At 41.1% G+C, this 15674-nt stretch overlaps 1 protein-coding gene and 1 long non-coding RNA gene across 13 annotated transcripts in view; one reads left to right on the forward strand and one right to left on the reverse strand.

The window, feature by feature from the left end:
- The window catches only part of IleRS (Isoleucyl-tRNA synthetase), a 415824-nt gene that overhangs the window by 105380 nt on the left and 294770 nt on the right, over nucleotides 1-15674 (forward strand). The window lies entirely within an intron of this gene.
- The window catches only part of LOC139762971 (uncharacterized), a 45109-nt gene that overhangs the window by 6411 nt on the left and 23024 nt on the right, over nucleotides 1-15674 (reverse strand). For 2 of the 4 annotated variants that reach the window (XR_011715914.1, XR_011715915.1), the window contains 3 exons: nucleotides 9280-9543; nucleotides 6680-7780; nucleotides 2777-2947 (listed from right to left, as the gene is read on the reverse strand). This is a non-coding gene — a long non-coding RNA (uncharacterized lncRNA). Of the gene's footprint in view, nucleotides 1-2776; nucleotides 2955-6679; nucleotides 7781-9279; nucleotides 9544-15674 lie in introns of all 4 variants that reach the window. The other 2 variants (XR_011715916.1, XR_011715917.1) reach the window with 2 other exon arrangements.

Raw genomic sequence — 15674 nt, forward strand, 5'->3', positions numbered from 1 at the left:
TTCATTTATAGAAATAAGACTCCCTGATAAAAGCCATTATCTTGTCTATCTGACTAAAATCAATCATCAAAAATCAGGATATAAACTAAAAAAAAAAAAAACGCTTAAAACTGATTATCTAAAAGATCTAAGATCCACACTTAAATAACTTTAAAAGAGCCATTAAATTTAATGATCTGTAACGAAAAATATAAAAAAAAAGCATTTTGTTTTGGTCATTTTATAAGTAGTTTACATAAGCCTATATAAGCTGAGTGGACAGACAGTTACAACCATCCAACCCCTCTGGTGTCTGACCCCAGACTGAGGCTGACCCAGTTCTAAGGGCCTAGGTCAGCAGCTAGATCATGGCACTAAATCAAGGGTCGGCACATAAGGCCCTGAAGTGTACAACCTAAGTTCAACACACTTCACAATACAATTATCAATAAACTCACAAATAACACCAGAGCTACTAAATACATTAATTATCTAAAAGAAAAAAAAAATGCCAACCACCACAAATAACTGAGTTAATGATTGAAAGTTAAGTTTTCTTTTAGTGATCTTATGATTCGTTTTCCTTCTTGGCAAGAAAAAGTGTCTAAGTAAATCATTTTCAAAGCCACTATCTATCTATCTATCTATCTATCTATCTATCTATCTATGACGCCCTATGACTCCCTTCTGCAACCACCTCCCCCAAAATAAAGATATGTCCACGGAAATAGTCTCCATAACTAGTATACATCAGTGCCACTTTTTAACTTTTAGTGGCTCACCCTTATTTCTGGTCATCATTTCTCATAAGGAACTTTCTTAAGGGAGTTTGGACTGATGTACTAACTGCGTTTTGGCTGTGTTTCGAAGCCTCATTGAGTCAGTTGAATCGGAACAGCTTCGTTCAGGCGAGTCCCGTATTTTCCACTGCTGTACTACAAAAGACGTCTTAAAAATAACTATAAAAGCTTCAGAATTGTACTATTGAGTTACCTTCCTCTTTAAAACGTAATTTCTGGTATAAAAATCCAAGTTCTGTACGTTATTTCATACTTTATGAGACAGGTTCGAACTTCACTGGTTCACACAAGTAAGAAGAGAAAGTATGAAACACTGCCATCTATGTTTTGGATATGGTACTAAAACTGCCACCTATGTTTTGGATATGGTACTATCACAACACTTCATTAAATCGTCATCTTGATATCATTTACAGTTATATAACCATCAAAGACATTGAAAACCATCTTAATTCCACGCCTGGCATCTAATTAAGGACTCTCAACACCATCAGGAAGTTAGAAAACAGATAATTCCTGTATTTCCTCGTGATGTTGAGTTACCAGCTAGGAATTTGACGCCGTGGCCAGGTCGTGCCAGAGTTTCCAGGGACGGTATAAATTCCATGAGCCAAGATGGCCATTTGCTGGTAGGAGCCGCTGACGGGGAGGACCTACGCGTGACACACCGTCCATCAAACCCTTATTTTAAGGTTAGTACATGCAAATTGTTCGAGAAATTTGTTTACCAGTTGTAATGTTGTGCATAAGGGTCAAAGTGGAGTGTCATAAAGTGTAATTTTTACCGTAATTAGCAGAGATATGGCTGGCTTGACATACGGTCCTTCTGTTAACCCATGCGGGAAGTGGCACACACACACACACTATATATATATATATATATATATATATATATATATATATATATATATATATATATATATATATGCATGCATCTGATCCCGACTATGAGTTCATTTAAATCAAGTTTGAGGACATTGGAGAGGCTCTGGTGTGTATGTGTGAACCATCGTAATGATCGTTTGGTAGTTTCGTTGGAGGTTGTTGTTGTTCTGCTGCTAAAACGAAGCGCCAAGTTTATTTTCCACTTGATATTCACACTACACCTCATGTTCGGCCATGGCTCAAGACAGTTGTTATCCTAACGAGGATAAAATGGGTCATTTCGACCACCTGAAGCTAAGATAAGGCTTGATGGCCGGACGCCATCTTGTTTCCGACAAGGGCCCAAATGTCATTATTTACGTTATTACTATTACAAAATAACACACCCAATCCTTTCCTATCTTCATCTTGCCGTCGATAATGACCTAATGACCAGAATTACCAGCAAAATGCAATGATATAATAGTGCGGTGATGATGATGAGGGAATAAAGCCAGTGGCTGAGAGCAATAATTGTACTTATATATATACGTTAACACAGCCATGACGGTTAATGATGAACAAGTTAATATCTAAGGTTAATATGTTTAATTACCATATCATTTTAACGTTAATATCTAAGGTTAATGTTTAATTACCATGTCATTTTAACGTTAATATCTAAGGTTAATGTGTTTAATTACCATGTCATTTTAACGTTAATATCTAAGGTTAATGTGTTTAATTACCATGTCATTTTAACGTTAATATCTAAGGTTAATGTGTTTAATTACCATGTCATTTTAACGTTAAAATCTAAGGTTAATGTGTTTAATTACCATGTCATTTTAACGTTAAAATGTTAATGTAAATCATGTGATTATTGCTGCTGGTTTTCACACTGGGGTCAAGGTTGAGTGTTGCCGCAGTGTTGTTGCCTTAGTTTGTATATATTGCTACACACAACACAAATGTCAACACATGATCATCATCTCGGGTTCCAGGATGATGATGAGGTGGGCGGGCCCACGCCAAGGAGTCGACCCCAAGCTGGATCCCAACCTGATCCCTCACACCACTTAACATCCTCGTATATACTCGAGATTATTAACATGACAACACACATCACTTACGTCAATCTGGTTCACGAAGAATTGACACCTCTTTGTTTCCCTCCCCCGCAGGTCACTGTGACTCCTTGAACCGGCTTGTGGGCTCGAGCACGACTTCTACTACGGAGGAGGAGGTCCACGTCCACGTCTTGACACGTTCTCCTCCACCTCACAAGTGATCAGATCCTGAACCTGTTGACTCGTATAAATAATGTAAGTATAAGACACAGCATCCGATCCCATGTAACAACATTGGATCTCTCTACTTTGGCTCGGATCCCATTGAATCCGATGCGCTCGTACGTCTTTTGATGGGTGACGTAGAATGCACCATGTATTTTGTTATAATGAGTTTTATTTAAACTTTTATCATTAGATTTTATTATTAAATACCTCAAAATGTGTTACTAATAAATTGTTTTTAACAATTTTTTTATATAGTTGGTACACAGCCAACATGGTGCATTTGACCATAGCCTATTGTGATTGATGTCAACACAATAATAATTTACATATGAAAACCATACAGAGATGAACCTTATGGTGTGATCGGCCCTTACTCTTAGCCTCTTTCTCTCAAATACTCTTCCAAACTCAGTCACAAAATTCTGTACTCTCTCAAATCTATCAATGCTGTATCCTAGCAAACAATAACTGACTGACTTTTCATGTCCCTCTCATCCCCTACAGACTTCATATTCGCCCTTCTCTCTTAGATTCTTACATATTCTTGTCACACCAACTCATATATGAACACCCATGGGGACATCACAGCCTTCCCCTGCATAGCAATCCAGTCATTCCTGACCATCTTTCCTAATCACATATGTACACTTGTGTATATCCCTCTTTCTAAACTAGATATTCCCAATAACCAGTCCTTTTTCAGCACACAACTGCACAAGCTGTACACCATTTCCACTGATAAAATGTTTCCAGCAATTTGTCGAAGTGGATGATTACACCAGTGATGGCCTTCCACCTGAGCAGCTTCCTGTGCCTCTGGTGACCTGGACTTTCCACCCAACCTCTGGGATCCTGGACTCTGAGCTAGGTCAGTGACGTGGCCACCTTGGTTGTCTCTTGGACCCCTGGATTGCCATATTCTTGGTCCTGGACCCCCTAGTCTTACCTGATGTATCAGATTAATTTCCTGATGAAGTGCCTGACAACCCTGGTATACACCAACTCTGTATCTACTTTTACAGTAAAATTTCATTCAGTAACAAAAAAAAAAAAAATTTTACAATTATCATTGTAAAATTTTTTGATGATACTGAATGAAATTTTACTGTAGAATTAGATAGTGTTGGTGTATACCAGGGTTGTCAGGCACTTCATCAGGAAATTAATCTGATACATCTGGTAAGACTAGGGGGTCCAAGACCAAGAATATGGCAATCCAGGGGTCCAGGAGACGACCAAGGTGGCCACGTCACTGACCTGGCTCAGAGTCCAGGATCCCAGAGGTTGGGTGGAAAGTCCAGGTCACCAGGAATCCAGGTCACCAGAGGTCCAGGAGGCTGTTGTGGTGTCCATAGGTACAAGGAGCTGCTCGGGTGGAAGGCCACCACTATTCAATACTAGTACGTGCTTCTTACAGAGGCTTATGACCAATATCACCTTGCTCGGTACATTCTTGAAAAAAGGTCACTTACATTCTTGTGGATATCAACAAAGAAGCTGCTTGTTAATAAAAAAAAAACAAACCTTGCTATGATACACTGTAATAAGCATAAATACTGTTCCTTCTCATTTTAAAGAATTACTATTGTACTGTATATTTGTACATCAATTTAAAAAGTATTCTTTTACCAAAAAATACAATAGCCCTATAATATAAACTGATCATTTATGGTACAAATATATATGTATTGTTATGTGGTGTGTGAAGTGAGAGGGTCAGGGTGAATAGTTTGGTTAAGAGAGGTGGTGAAAGCCTTGTGGAAGATGAAAGCCAGCAAAGTGGCAGGTTTGGAGGGTAATGCAGTTGAATTTATTAAGAAATGGGGTGACTGTGTTGTTGATCGGTAATGTATGTGTGAATCATGGTGAAGCGGCTGAGGATTGGCGGAATGCATGTATATTGCCACTGTACAAAGGCAAAGGGGATATTAAATTGTATGGGAGGGCATTGATTGAGAGGGTGAAGACATGTACATAGCATCAGATTGGGGCTGAGCTGTAAGGTTTCAGAAGTGGCAGAGGATGTGTGGATCAGGTGTTTGCTTTGAAGAATGTGTGTCAGAAATACTTAGAAAAACAGATGGATCTGTATGTAGCATTTATGGATCTTGAGAAGGCATATGATAGGGTTGATAGAAATGCTTTGTGGAAGATCTTAAGAGTACATGGTATGGGAGAAAGGCTGCGAGAAGCAGTGAAAAGTTTTTATCAATGGTGTAAGGCATATGTATGAGTTGGAGAGGAGAGTGATTGGTTCCCAGTGAAGGTCAGTCTGCAGCAGGGGTGTGTGATGTCCCCATGGTTGTTTAATTTGTTTATGGATGGGGTGGTTAAGGTGGTAAATGCAGGAGTTTTGCAAAGAGGGGCAAGTATGCAATCTGTTGGGGATGACAGGGCCTGGGAAGTGTCAGTTTTTGTTCACTGATGATACAGCACTGGTGGCTGATTTGATTGAGAGACTGCAGAAGTCTTGGAAATGTTTGAGGACAGTATGTGGTGTGAGGTGGTTTGACTGGTAATAAATAGTGTAGTTGAGAAAGAGCAGATGAAAGTGTGTTGAAATGCTTTGGATACATGGAGAGAATGAGTAAGGAAAAGCTGACAAAGAGGATATATGTATCAGAGGTGGAGGCAACAAGAAGTGGGAGACCAAACTGGAGGTGGAAGGATGGAGTGAAAAAGAGTTTGAGCAATTGGGGCCTGAACTTACAGGAGGGTGAGAGGCATGCAAAGAGTAGCATGAATTGGAATGATGCAGTATACCAGGGTCAACGTGCTATCAGTGTACTGAACCAGTGAAATGTCTGGGGTACACCATGGAATGGTCTCTGAGGCCTGGATGCGGATAGGGAGCTGTGGTTTTGGTACATTACACATGACAACTAGAGACTGAGTGTGAACAAATGTGGCCTTTTTTGTCTTTTCCTGGCACTACCTTGCTGACACGGGGAAGCAATGCTGTTTCCTGTGGGGTGGGGCGCCTGGAATGGATGAAGGCAAGCAAGTGTGAAAATGTACTTGTATATGTGTATATGTTGATATGCATGTGTATGTGCATTTATGTATATAATGTGTGTATGAGTGGATGGGTCATTCTTTGTCTTTTTCCTGACGCTACCTTCTAACTGGCAGCACATTCCTATAGTCTTACACTAAGTAAGTCCACCTCCTGCATCAGAAACATCACTATGACCTATTTCATCCTTATCCTAGTTCTACACACTACTTGGCACACACACACACACACACACACACACACACATCTGTATTCACATTGTCCTCCAAACCTGAGTTTGTATCTAACCCTCTTTCAATTTGTACATCTCCTGTTATACTGTTTTGTGGTCTTTCTTCATCACCCAGGTCTCGTTCACTAGTCTTTCTTAAAAGCTGCTTACTGCATCATATAGTACCTGAATTTATCATCTCGTATGAACTCATCCAACCTCTGATTCGCTGTTTCTTTATGACAGGTCTTGTCTCTAAGAGTATTTGCTTTGATCATTAACATGTTTCCTTCCAATGGGTCAAGATCTTTAGCTGTCTTACTGAAGCACCATGCACCTTTCAAATTCCTGATTCTTCTCTTTTTCTTTTCAAGTGAGACACCTATCTCTGTAGAATTCCATATGTACAAACTATATTACGGGGCTTTAAATGTCTGTCAGGCATCATTAGTTGAGGAATAACATTCATGCTTGTCCCACAGTCAACCTGAAATTTCACTTTATTGCTTACCTCCATTGATGTCATGATGGCTACATTGCTGAGTCATGTTGAAAGCTTCATAAAATACACGACATCGAGGTCGTCCTTCGTGGATGCCATAATGGCCTCATCGTTGCATCATGTCGAAAGCTTGTAACACACAGGAAACTGGGGTCAGCTTTTCCATCAGGATCCTCTTGAATACCATTGACCATACTTCTAAAACCCTTGCCTGGTTTTGATCTGCATGTAATTGCAAAGTGATTCTTCTCCATGCATATGCTACAGGTCTTACAATATGCTGGGCATTCTTCTCTCTTCCCAAATTTGCTTGTTGCTAAAGAATTTGCATTCCTTCATTGGCGTGTGTGACCAGGCATGGTCCTCATGTTTAATGTCTTTCATTTCATTTGTCTTCCTTCATGGGTTTCTAGGTCACCTTGTGGTCATACACCAAGATATACTGCCATCTGCTGCTTATGTGCCATACAGATTTTCATCCTCTTTAAAGAATTTCTCACAGAGCAAGTCATCTGGGTGTCTAAGTAATAATTAATCTTTCATTTCATTTTCTTTCTGATCTCCATATTCACATTCCTTGGATGGATTCCCGAGTCTGGTGAAAGGTGAATCTTGCAATTCTCCTGTCTGTTCTCCACACTTTCAAAATCTATTTTTCTGCCACTTCATTCTTCGTTGCTGGTAAAATTTGCCATCAAATTTGGCAAGTACATTTTTTAGCCACTTGTTTAGGCTGGTTATCTATCTACTGGTGCTGGGAACATAATGAATTACACATCTCTTATAAATAGCTCCACCAAAGGTTACAAGTACTGCAGCTTTCTCCTCATCGGGTTTCTTCTTTAAAACCTTCTTCTATAATAGAGGGTAATACATTTTTGTTTATAGGTCTTCAAAGATCTTTCAGTGTCACCTGTTATATTTATTTTGTTGGGAATGTATGAGTTATGGAGCTGCTCTTTCCACCGCCACTTGATTTTGCTTCAAATCACCACAACATGAGCTTGTCATTTTTCTCCAGTTGTTTCTAGTCTGTCATGACAAATGGTGCTTTTACAGCTGCCAGTATGTTTTTGTACAGGTTTGTCCATCTCCCAGAGGCATAATATTCTGGAGATAGAGAGATGAACTGACATGGGTTGACATTCTCCATAAACAGGTCACTTATATTCTTTTGGACGTGACCAAAACAGCTGATTGATTATAGAAAACATGATAATAGAAAGTAATAAATACAATTATATTGTTGTAAATCCTAAGGTAGCATACAGGATAGGAGTAGGTCATTTTAATATATAAATAGGATCACTTCTATTGTAAATTCTAAGGTAACATATAGAAAAGGAGTTGGTCATTTTAATATAAAAGTAGGATAATTTCTATGATAGTCTTATTAGTACTGTAAATCCTAACGTAACATATAGGATACGAGTTGGTTACCTTAATATATAAATAGGATAATTTCTATGATGGCTTATTAGTATTGTAAATCCTAAGGTAACATACAGGATAGGAGTTGGTCATTTTAATAAATAAATAAGATAATCTATGATAGTCTCATTAGTATTGTACATCCTACGTTAACATATAGGGTGCATTTTCATATAAAGTAGTTGTAGTTATTTGCCGAATTTTATCCACTTGCTTCATAAATTTGATAATATACTCAAAATAGAAAAAAATTTGTGTTGCAGGCAATCATTTCTACAAGATGGCAATGAAGATGAGAAGGAAAACGTTCAAGAAGAATGTCTCAGAGTGCTGCAAATTATACAGTCAAGATACTGCAAGGAATGTTGGCCATGATTTCACTATGGACTAAAGAAAATGGTGAGTATGGGAGCTGCTCGTCTAGTTACACTCTTGGTATCAAAGTGTATATTTTGCCATTTCTCAGATGTGGATATGAATTTTCTGTCCCCCTCCACTCCTTTCCTCCATCCTTTCTTGACCTTTCTCCTGGACCACCAACCTTTGGGATCCCTGACTCTAGAAAATTTGGTAAGCTAGGTGAAGAATAGCAGTGAAATTGCTGTGGAGTGGGTCTGGAAAGGCATGGTATAATGGTCAAAAGCCTGATAATTTGACAAGAGCAGTACAGAATAAGACCCTTGGTATAAGGAAAAGGGGATGAAGATTGAATGTAAGAATTATAGGGGAATGTCTAACAGAATACAAGTTAAGTAATAATGTGAATTCCAAATGCAGTTCTGTTAAAAGTGTACTTGTCTCGGTGGTATTTGTACTCTAAATTGTAATGATATATTACAATTCTACCTCAGGGAACTGGGCGTCCCTGCCCTTTGCCAGCCTGCAGGATTAGTAGCAGGAATGCTAGCTCTGTAAATTCAAATCCTTCAAAAGATGTATAACTAAAAGCACTTGATACCCACTTTGTTTAATGAGAATGGAGCAAATGATGATAGATGCTACGCATCAGTATTTAAGGGCAATCGATGAGAACTAGATGCCACCGTAAAACTATGGGCTTAAGTCCATACATTGAACTGATCAGTTAAAATCTAATGCCAAACACAGGTCCTTGTAGCAGTCTTAAATATAATTTTGTATGTATACAGTTTATATACTCTTAAAATGATTATACTAACTGCATTTGGTGCTTGTCAGGTGGATGAGTACGCCGCTGTTGGTAAACCATCTTAGCAACCTCGTCGTCCCATGGTCAACTGGACTCCCAAGCCAACCAGACCCATGGCCATTGGGCCCCTGGCCAACTAGACCCTTGGCCAACTGGACCCTTGGCCAACTGGAACCTTGGCCAACTGGACCCCTGGCCAACTGGACCCCTGGCCAACTGGACCCCTGGCCTACTGGACTCCTGATCAACTGTACCTCTGCTGTTTATGGTCAAGCTGAAAGGAAAGATGATAAGTTCTCTCTCTCTCTCTCTCCCAGTGGCTGTTGCTTCTGCAGGGTGGTGGCAGTGTCCATACTGAAAGCAAAGATTATTATTACCCTTTACTCCCACCATAGCCACCAACTACTTCATCCCCCAGTGACCTAAACCTGTTGTTGCTGCTGCAGTTGTTGTTGCAGCAGTGGGGGTAGAGCAAGGGTGTTATTACCCTCCCTCCTGCACCTCTCCCTCTCCCCTGCCCCCATCCACCTTCCCCTACCCTCCTTCCACCCTCCCCCCCCAAAGTCCTCTCCCCCTCACCCCTACCCCCCATTCCCTGGGACCCCTCCCACCCACCCACCACCTCCCCCTTCCTACCCAACCCCCATCTCCTTCCCCCCACCTCCTCCCCTCAACCCACCCAATCCAACCCCCCTTTCTCTACCCCCGCTGTGGCTAATGATGCTGCTGCTGTTGCTACTGCTCAATCTGTAAACATACATAAAATCAGTGTCCCCTTCACCCACCCTCTTGCTCCATTCTTGCCCCAAACCTTCCACCTCTTCCTCTTACTGCTTCTGCTGCTGTTGTTGTTCAATCTGTTAACGTAAAGAAGTAAATTAATATCTTCTTCCACACACTTGCTCTGCTCTCGTCTCCTTCACTCATGCCCATCCAGCTGCTGCTACTGGTGTTGAGATTTCTGGTGGGGATAAATATGGCAAAGTATTCATTATGATACCAGTGGTGTAACCATAAGGAACACCCCTGATTCCTCCTTTATGAAGTCCTGGTAAGATGGACATTTATGTTCCTTGGAGTACACCTGAACCTTCTTCCTCAGAGTGGTTGCCATCATCAACACTGCTCTACTGAAGGCCTCCTCCTCAACTGGACCCCTCACCTACTGGACCCCAAGAAGACTGGACTCTTGGCCAACTTGATATACCTGACACCAGATCCCTCCTGGAACTCCCATCCTTACATCCCTCCCTTGCATGCACCATTCCACGCAGTCTTCCACTATTTCTCTCCCACCAGTATTCCTCTACCCTATTTCTCCATGTCACACCAACCCTTTTAATTGTACTATTATACAGTGCACTTTCCTTGTAAACTTCCAGTCTTCCATTCTTTCCACATGCCCAAACCACCTTAAAGTATTATGTTTCACCCATTCTACAACTCCATAATTCATTCCCTACACACCCTTACATTTTCTTCATTCCATCTAGTCACATCACAAGCTCTTCTCAAATGATTCATTTCCATGGCCTGAATTCTTGACCTCTGTGACACATTCCATGCCAACGTTTCAGTTGCATAGGTCAGGGTTGGGAAAACTATACTGTCCCTTAATCCTCTCCTCACTTCCATACTTATACCTCTACCCTTCATTCTTCTATTAAGGGTCTCAATGACTCTTGTACCCTGAACTGCTCTCTCCCTTGTCTCTCCTTCCATATCACCACACTTACCCAAGATGGCTCCTAGATACTTAAATTCTCTCTTCCAGTCTCTTTCCCCCATATCCAAAGCATAATTTAGCCCACAAAATCTATACTTTCACTCTGTTTCCTTTCAAACATCATTACTTTACTTTTACTTGCATTTACCTTTAATTGCCTATCCTTACACACATCATAAAACACACAACTTCTGCAACTCCTCTTCACTCTTCGCAAACAACTCAGTATTATCTGCAAACAGGCTTGCTACTAGCCACCATATCTCACTGCCACACTCCATCTCCACACCCCTTTTCCCGAGTTTTGCTTTCATCTCAGATTCAGGTGAGAAACTGCTGAAGTTGGTGACTGAGTTTGGTAAAGTGTGTGAAAGAAGAAAGTTGAGAGTAAATGTGAATAAGAGCAAGGTAGGGTTGGGGGACAAGTTAATTGGGAGGTAAGCTTGCAGGAAAAAAAAAAAACAGAGGAAGTGAAGTGTTTTAGATATCTGGAAGTGGATTTAGCAGCAGATGGAACCATGTAAGCAGAAGTGAGTCACAGGGTGGGGGAGGGGACAAAGGTTCTGGGAGCATTGAAGAATGTGTGAAAGGTGAGAAAGTTATCTTGGAGAGCAAAGATGGGAATGTTTGAAGGAATAGTGGCTCCAACAACGTTATATGGTTGCAAGGCTTGGGCTATAGATAAGGTTGTGTGGAGTAGGGTGGATGTGTTCGAAATGAAATGTCAGAGGACAATATGTAGTGTGAGGTGGTTTGATCGAATAAGTAATGAAAGGGTAAGAGAGATGGGTGGATATAAAAAAAGTGTGGTTGAGAGAGCAGAAGAGGGTGTGCTGAAATGGTCTGGTCACATGGAGAGAACAAGTGAGGAAAAATTGACAATGAGGATATATGTGTGGAGGGAATGAGAAGTGGGAGACCAAGTTGGAGGTGGAAGGATGAAGTGAAAAAGATTTTTAGCGATCAGGGCCTGAACATGTAGGAGGGTGAAATACGTGTAAGGAATAGAGTGAACATGCTGTCAATGGATTGAACCAGGACATGTGAAGCACCTGGGTAAACCATGGAAAGTTTTGTGGGGCCTGGATGTGGAAAGGGAGCTGTGGTTTTGGTGCATTACACGTGACAGCCAGACTGAGTGTGAACGAATGAGGCCTTCGTTGTGGCAGGGTGGCAGTGGGAATGGATTGAAGGCATGTACATGTCTGTGTATGTATATGTATGTACACGTTGAAATGTATAGGTATGTATATGTCCGTGTGTGGATGTTTACGTATATACATGTGTATGTGGGTGGGTTGGGCCATTCTTTTGTCTGTTACCTTGCGCTACCTCACTAATGCGGGAAACAGTGACAAAATATATCAAAATAATAATAAAATGTGTGTGTGTGTGTGTGTGTGTGTGTGTTTGTGGAGGGTGAGAACGATATCTCAGAGCAAAAATGGGTATGTTTGAATGAAGAGTAGTCCCAACAATGTTATGTGGTTGCGAGGCATGGGCTATAGATAGGGTTGTGCGAAGGAGGGTAGATGTGTTGGAAATGAAATGTCAGAAGACAATATGTGATGTGAGGTGGTTTGATCGAGTAAGTAATGAAAGGGTAAGAGAGATGTGTGGTAATAAAAAGAGTGTGGTTGAGAGAGCAGAAGAGGGTGTGTTGAAATGGTTTGGACACATGGAGAGAATGAGCAAAAAAAGATCGACAAAGAGGATTCATGTGTCAGAGGTGCAGGGAACAAGAAGCAGGAGACCAAATTGGAGGTGCAAGGATGGACTGAAAAAGATTTTGAGCGATCAGGGCCCGAGCATACAGTTGGGTAAAAGGCATGCAAGGAATAAAGTAAATTGGAATGATGTGGTGTACTGGGGTCAACATGCTGTCAGTAGATTGAACCAGGGCATGTAAAATGTCTGGGGTAAATCATGGAAAGGTCTGTGGGGCCTGGATGTGGAAAGGGAGCTGTGGCTTCGGTGCATTACACATGACAGCTAGAGACTGAGTGTGAACGAATGTGGACTTTTTGTCTTTTCCTGGCACTACCTCACTGGAGAAGGGAAGGGGGGATGCTGTTTCTGTGTGGCGAGGTAGTGACAGGAATGGACGTAGGCAGCAATTATGAATAAGTACATGTGTATTTCTCTGTGTTTGTATATGTATGTATATTTTGAAATGCATATGAATGTATATGTGCGTTTACATACACATGTATACGTGAGTAGTTAGGCAACTCTTCGTCTGTGCAACCTTGCTGATGCGTGTCATAGAAGGTGACTAAAGGGAGTGGGAGCGGGGAGCTAGAAACCCTCCCCTCCTTGTATTTCAACTTTCTAAAAGGGGAAACAGAAAAAGGAGTTACGTGGGGAGTGCTCATCCTCCTTGAAGGCTCAGATTGGGGTGTCTAAATGTGTGTGGATGTAACCAAGATGAGAAAAAAGGAGAGATATATGGTATGTTTGAGGAAAGGAACCTGGATGTTTTGGCTCTGAGTGAAACGAAGCTCACGGGTAAAGGGAAAGAGTGGTTTGGGAAAGTGTTGGGAGTAAAGTCATGAGCTGGTGAGAGGACAAGAGCAAGAGAAGGAGTAGCACTACTCCTGAAACAGGAGTGGTGGGAGTATGTGAGAGAGTGTAGGAAAGTAAAATCTAGATTGATATTGATAAAACTGAAAGTGCATGGAGAGAGATGGGTGGTTATTGGTGCATATGCACCTGGGCATGAGAAGAAAGATCATGAGAGGCAAGTGTTTTGCGAGCAGCTGAGTGAGTGTGTTAGTAGTTTTGATGCACTAGACCGGGGTATAGTGATGGGTGATTTGAATGAAAAGGTGAGTAATGTGGCAGTTGAGGGAATAATTGATGTACATGGGGTGTTCAGTGTTGTAAACGGAAATGGTGAAGAGTTCGTAGATTTGAGTGCTGAAAAAGGACTGGTGATTGGGAATACCTGGTTTAAAAAGAGCTATAAGTATATGTATGTAAGTAGGAGAGATGGCCAGAGAGTGTTATTGGATTACGTGTTAACTGATAAGTGCATGAAAGAGACTTTTGGATGTTAATGTGCTGAGAGGTGCAACTGGAGGGATGTCTGATCATAATCTTGTGGAGGAGAAGGTGAAGATATGTAGAGGTTTTCAGAAAAGAAGAGAGAATGTTCGGGCGAAGAGAGCAAGAGAGCTTGGGAAGGAGACTTATGTGAGGAAGTACCAGGAGAGAGTGAGTGCAGAATGGAAAAAGGTGAGAGCAAAGGACCTAAGGGGAGTAGAGGAGGAATGGGATATATTTAAGGAAGCAGTGATGGCTTGTGCAAAAGATGCTTGTGGCATGAGAAGTGTGGGAGGTGGGCAGATTAGAAAGGGTAGTGAGTGGTGGGATGAAGAAGTAAGATCATTAGAGAGAAGAGACACATTTGGACGAGTTTTGCAGGGAAATAGTGCAAATGACTGGGAGATGTATAAAAGAAAGTGGCAGGAGGTCTAGAGAAATGTACATGAGGAGAAAAAGAGCAAATGAGAGTTGGGGTGAGAGAGTATCATTAAATTTTAGGGAGGATAAAAAGATGTTTGTGAGGCCTGGATGTGGAAATGGAGCTGTGGTTTTGGTGCATTATACATGACAGCTAGAGACTGAGTGTGAACGAATGTGGCCTTTGTTGTCTTTTCCTAGCACTACCTCGCGCACATGCGGGGAGAGGGGTTGTCATTTTATGTGTGGCAGGGCAGCAACAGGAATGAATAAGGGCAGCATGAATAATGTACATGTGTATATATGTATATGTCTGTGTATGTATATATATGTATACGTTAAACTGTATAGGTATGTATATGTGCATGTGTGGACGTGTATGGATATACGTGTGTATGTGGGTGGGTTGGGCCATTCTTTCGTCTGTTTCCTTGTGCTACCTCGCTAATGCAGGAGACAGTGACAAAGTATAATAATATAATAATAATATGTAGAGGCATTTGGATGAGTTTTGCAGGGAAATAGTGCAAATGACTGGGAGAAGAATAAAAGAAAGAGGCAGGAGGTCAAGAAAAAGCTGCAAGAAATGAAAAAGAGGGCAAATGAGAAATGGGGTGAGAGAGTATCATTAAATTTTAGGGAGAATAAAAAGATGTTTTGGAAGGAGGTAAATAAAGTGCGTAAGATGAGAGAACAAATGGGAACATCGTTGAGAGGTAATAACAAGTAGTGGTGATGTGAGAAGGAGATGGAGTGAGTATTTCGAAGGTTTGTTGAATGTGTTTGATGATAAGAGTGGCAGATATAGGGTGTTTTGGATGAGGTGGTGTGTGAAGTGAGAGGGTTAGGGAGAATGATTTGGTAAACAGAGAAGAGGTAGTAAAAGCTTTGTGGAAGATGAAAGCCAGCAAGACTGCGGGTTTGGATGGTATTGCAGTGGAATTTATTGAAAAAGGAGGTGAATTTGTTGTTGACTGGTTGGTAAATTTTTAAATAATTAAAGTATGTATGACTCATGGTGAGGTGCCTGAGGATTGGCGGAATGCATGCATAGTGCCATTGTACAAAGGCAAAGGGGATAAAGGTGAGTGCTTAAATTACAGAGTATAAGTTTGTTGAGTATTCCTGGGAAATTATATGGGAGGGTATTGATTGAGAGGGTGAAGGCATGTACAGAGCATCAGATTGGGGAAGAGCAGCATGGTTTCAGAAGT

The sequence above is a fragment of the Panulirus ornatus genome, chromosome 45 (genome assembly GCF_036320965.1).
Source record: "Panulirus ornatus isolate Po-2019 chromosome 45, ASM3632096v1, whole genome shotgun sequence".
In the NCBI taxonomy this organism is placed as follows: domain Eukaryota; kingdom Metazoa; phylum Arthropoda; class Malacostraca; order Decapoda; family Palinuridae; genus Panulirus; species Panulirus ornatus.